Below are 6,000 nucleotides of genomic sequence, written 5' to 3'. Positions count from 1 at the left end.
CTTTTTATTCAAATTCTATTGTTTGTTTTAGAATTCTGTTGCTTTCATTCAAACTCTGTTCTATAGGGCTTTGGAGCGTGATGTCACGGGGGTGGGTGTGGAAAGGATTTTGGCCCGATCCGCCATTTTGGGGGTCTAAGCGCAAGCGAAAAAGGAGCGAAGGCACACACAACAGCCATGGTTTGTTCTTGCTGTGTGGTCGGCTGCAATGTTCGATCGCACGACCGGCAAGAGAATCAGCTTGAAAAGGGTTTGTCTTTTCATTGTTTCCCAACCTGGAAGCAACATGAGGCAGCTCGTGTATCGATGTTACCAAACGAAGGCGTCTAGCCTGGATAGCAGCTGTGAGACGAGCTGATATCCAGTTCTCTTCCATCTCCAAATATCTGTTGGTGCTCCAGACATTTTCATTCCGGTAAGTTCTAAATATGTTCATATCACTCTTTATAGCCTATTAGTTTTATTTTCGATGCACTCTGAGCTCATAGCAAATTAGAACAAACATCCTACTGAGTGATTTTGCAGAACTACCTTCTATTTATAGAGTTGCTAATTATTTGGCATTATTGCAGCAAACCAGCCTATGAAATGGATGGCACATCATGACTGGGTTCCAGCGCTACACAAGGGACCTGCTTCAAACATACCACCATGCCAATCAGATTACTTCTTCCATGTGAGGGTGAAGAGGTGACCCTTCTGGATAAGATGGTGAAGGTTTGCTGCGTTTGTTGAACAGTGTGGTAGTAAAAGCAGGGAACAATGAAACTTGCTCCTGTTAAATATTCTTAAGTCTTGTGCTGTATAAATAGCGGTATTTTTTCAGAAGATACAGTAAATAAAGTAATGTTAGTAGTGGGTGATATCATGTAAACCCTTCATGATTTTATGTAAACATTTTGTCATTTGTAAACTGTAAATGACATGGATTCTACACTGTAACGGATGTGATGTTCTATAAAGTGGTTTTAATAAATAAAAAAAAAGAGGCAAAAAGTAGTTTGTTTCTTTATTCAACTTTTGAACAGTGGGACTCAGTCAGTACATATTCAGTAAATGCAAATTATTTACACGGCAGTGCACTACAGGCATAAATCTGGACCCCTAGATAAAACATTATAGCAGTGACAACTCCTCCACAGTAGCAGGTGGGATTTTTCTTTTTTGAGGCTCCTTTGACCTTTCATTACGGATGGTCTGTTTATGTTTTGATCAAGAGCCTTTTTTTGGGCAGCTGAAGAGGAGAAGTCTACCTTATGGCCTCTGACCTGTATCTTGGTCATATTACCCAGCAAAACCCAGTATGCAGGTTCATCTGTAACAGTCCTTGTGCCACAGATCAACACTGTTGCTTCTACATTAAACAGAAGAGAAGCGACGTGGGTGCAGGTCTCCGCGACTCCGGCCTTACAGGTGCAGTGGGCGGCTTCAACCTTCCCTGTGATGCTCACAGTGACCCGCGGCTGCAATGCTGGTTCATTCAGTCTTTGAGAGTGCAGTACCTGAAACACACACAAAGTTCATTTAAAGACAAGAACTATGAGCCAAGGCCGACATAAATGTGTTTTATCTACTTTATCATAAATGTAACAAAGTGTTTAGAAAGTTAGCACGTACGTGTAATTTTTCATTTCTTTATGTGTCCATCTATAGAACGCTGCATGATATATTCTAAATCTGCCTGTTCTCTGTCAGAAACCTGCCTGCAGAAAATGAACCTAAAGTATGTAATGCAAGGATGTCATCACTTTAGAGATGGAGAAAGCATAAAGTGACAATTATGAATCACTTAATATGATAAGGAGATTCTGCAGGTCATTAATCAATGTATAAAATTTAAATAAAATGTATTTTTAGTGACACAGGATACAAATATGGAAGCAAGATGTATAATTAGAATTATTTATAATAAATATGAATAAATCATTGCAATTTCTTTAACCATAAAGAATAACTAAATCCTTCAGGACAATGTCACACACAACTCACTATGTTATCCATCTAACAGCCTCCACATGTTATCACTGTAATTTCCCCTCATGAATGAATTTATGCTGCACTAATGTGAATGTTTGCAGGGAAATCAAACGCATTTTACTGGCAGTGCTCGAGCTGACTTACCTTTGTTTGGATGACGACTTGTACGCGCTGATTCCACAGATAAGGTACGAAAATATATCAGGCTACGTCAATAGCGGTTGGTCTTCAGGGTTTCTACTCCACGGCCGTGTTTCATACGGGTCCACATTTCCAATGCACGTTATTTTCTGCAAGAACCGCCGCTTCGCCTCTGGACGAAATCGGTCTCTATACAGTCCATTCTCTTTTGAGCTGCTTTTAAGCATCTCGTAATCGTCGTTCCAACACAGTGTGTTTGTTTTGATTCGTAGACCCCGAAAATGGTGCCACGCTCCCACAATGCATTGCGGCGTGACGTCAACTCCAAAGCCCTATACATTCTAATTCCGTTGTTTTCATTCAAATTCTATTCATTTCATTCTAATTCTGTTGTTTTCATTCAAATTTCATTGTTTTGATTCAAAATCTCTTCTGTTCAGTCAAATTCTGTTGTGTTCATTCTATTTCCGTTGTTTTGATTCAAATTCTGTTCTGTTCATTCAAATTCCGTTGTTTGTTTTCAAATTCCGTTGTTTTCATTCAAATTCTATTCATTTCATTCTAATTCCGTTCTTTTCATTGAAATTCCTCTGTTTTCATTCAAATGATTTTGTTTTCATTCTAATTCTACTCTTTTTATTCAAATTCTATTGTTTGTTTTAGAATTCTGTTGCTTTCATTCAAACTCTGTTCTATAGGGCTTTGGAGCGTGATGTCACGGGGGTGGGCGTGGAAAGGATTTTGGCCCGATCCGCCATTTTGGGGGTCTAAGCGCAAGCGAAAAAGGAGCGAAGGCACACACAACAGCCATGGTTTGTTCTTGCTGTGTGGTCGGCTGCAATGTTCGATCGCACGACCGGCAAGAGAATCAGCTTGAAAAGGGTTTGTCTTTTCATTGTTTCCCAACCTGGAAGCAACATGAGGCAGCTCGTGTATCGATGTTACCAAACGAAGGCGTCTAGCCTGGATAGCAGCTGTGAGACGAGCTGATATCCAGTTCTCTTCTATCTCCAAATATCTGTTGGTGTTCCAGACATTTTCATTCCGGTAAGTTCTTAATATGTTCATATCACTCTTTATAGCCTATTAGTTTTATTTTCGATGCACTCTGAGCTCATAGCAAATTAGAACAAACATCCTACTGAGTGATTTTGCAGAACTACCTTCTATTTATAGAGTTGCTAATTATTTGGCATTATTGCAGCAAACCAGCCTATGAAATGGATGGCACATCATGACTGGGTTCCAGCGCTACACAAGGGACCTGCTTCAAACATACCACCATGCCAATCAGATTACTTCTTCCATGTGAGGGTGAAGAGGTGACCCTTCTGGATAAGATGGTGAAGGTTTGCTGCGTTTGTTGAACAGTGTGGTAGTAAAAGCAGGGAACAATGAAACTTGCTCCTGTTAAATATTCTTAAGTCTTGTGCTGTATAAATAGCGGTATTTTTTCAGAAGATACAGTAAATAAAGTAATGTTAGTAGTGGGTGATATCATGTAAACCCTTCATGATTTTATGTAAACATTTTGTCATTTGTAAACTGTAAATGACATGGATTCTACACTGTAACGGATGTGATGTTCTATAAAGTGGTTTTAATAAATAAAAAAAAAGAGGCAAAAAGTAGTTTGTTTCTTTATTCAACTTTTGAACAGTGGGACTCAGTCAGTACATATTCAGTAAATGCAAATTATTTACACGGCAGTGCACTACAGGCATAAATCTGGACCCCTAGATGAAACATTATAGCAGTGACAACTCCTCCACAGTAGCAGGTGGGATTTTTCTTTTTTGAGGCTCCTTTGACCTTTCATTACGGATGGTCTGTTTATGTTTTGATCAAGAGCCTTTTTTTGGGCAGCTGAAGAGGAGAAGTCTACCTTATGGCCTCTGACCTGTATCTTGGTCATATTACCCAGCAAAACCCAGTATGCAGGTTCATCTGTAACAGTCCTTGTGCCACAGATCAACACTGTTGCTTCTACATTAAACAGAAGAGAAGCGACGTGGGTGCAGGTCTCCGCGACTCCGGCCTTACAGGTGCAGTGGGCGGCTTCAACCTTCCCTGTGATGCTCACAGTGACCCGCGGCTGCAATGCTGGTTCATTCAGTCTTTGAGAGTGCAGTACCTGAAACACACACAAAGTTCATTTAAAGACAAGAACTATGAGCCAAGGCCGACATAAATGTGTTTTATCTACTTTATCATAAATGTAACAAAGTGTTTAGAAAGTTAGCACATACATGTAATTTTTCATTTCTTTATGTGTCCATCTATAGAACGCTGCATGATATATTCTAAATCTGCCTGTTCTCTGTCAGAAACCTGCCTGCAGAAAATGAACCTAAAGTATGTAATGCAAGGATGTCATCACTTTAGAGATGGAGAAAGCATAAAGTGACAATTATGAATCACTTAATATGATAAGGAGATTCTGCAGGTCATTAATCAATGTATAAAATTTAAATAAAATGTATTTTTAGTGACACAGGATACAAATATGGAAGCAAGATGTATAATTAGAATTATTTATAATAAATATGAATAAATCATTGCAATTTCTTTAACCATAAAGAATAACTAAATCCTTCAGGACAATGTCACACACAACTCACTATGTTATCCATCTAACAGCCTCCACATGTTATCACTGTAATTTCCCCTCATGAATGAATTTATGCTGCACTAATGTGAATGTTTGCAGGGAAATCAAACGCATTTTACTGGCAGTGCTCGAGCTGACTTACCTTTGTTTGGATGACGACTTGTACGCGCTGATTCCACAGATAAGGTACGAAAATATATCAGGCTACGTCAATAGCGGTTGGTCTTCAGGGCTTCTACTCCACGGCCGTGTTTCATACGGGTCCACATTTCCAATGCACGTTATTTTCTGCAAGAACCGCCGCTTCGCCTCTGGACGAAATCGGTCTCTATACAGTCCATTCTCTTTTGAGCTGCTTTTAAGCATCTTGTAATCGTCGTTCCAACACAGTGTGTTTGTTTTGATTCGTAGACCCCGAAAATGGTGCCACGCTCCCACAATGCATTGCGGCGTGACGTCAACTCCAAAGCCCTATACATTCTAATTCCGTTGTTTTCATTCAAATTCTATTCATTTCACTCTAATTCTATTCATTTCATTCTAATTCTGTTGTTTTCATTCAAATTTCATTGTTTTGATTCAAATTCTGTTCTGTTCATTCAAATTCCGTTGTTTGTTTTCAAATTCCGTTGTTTTCATTCAAATTCTATTCATTTCATTCTAATTCCGTTCTTTTCATTGAAATTCCTCTGTTTTCATTCAAATGTTTTTGTTTTCATTCTAATTCTACTCTTTTTATTCAAATTCTATTGTTTGTTTTAGAATTCTGTTGCTTTCATTCAAACTCTGTTCTATAGGGCTTTGGAGCGTGATGTCACGGGGGTGGGCGTGGAAAGGATTTTGGCCCGATCCGCCATTTTGGGGGTCTAAGCGCAAGCGAAAAAGGAGCGAAGGCACACACAACAGCCATGGTTTGTTCTTGCTGTGTGGTCGGCTGCAATGTTCGATCGCACGACCGGCAAGAGAATAAGCTTGAAAAGGGTTTGTCTTTTCATTGTTTCCCAACCTGGAAGCAACATGAGGCAGCTCGTGTATCGATGTTACCAAACGAAGGCGTCTAGCCTGGATAGCAGCTGTGAGACGAGCTGATATCCAGTTCTCTTCCATCTCCAAATATCTGTTGGTGCTCCAGACATTTTCATTCCGGTAAGTTCTAAATATGTTCATATCACTCTTTATAGCCTATTAGTTTTATTTTCGATGCACTCTGAGCTCATAGCAAATTAGAACAAACATCCTACTGAGTGATTTTGCAGAACTACCTTCTATTT

Source organism: Perissodus microlepis, chromosome 13 (genome assembly GCF_051167445.1).
Source record: "Perissodus microlepis isolate ML-2025 ecotype Zambia chromosome 13, ASM5116744v1, whole genome shotgun sequence".
NCBI classification, from domain to species: Eukaryota; Metazoa; Chordata; class Actinopteri; order Cichliformes; family Cichlidae; genus Perissodus; species Perissodus microlepis.
Note: the sequence above shows the minus strand (reverse complement) of the source record.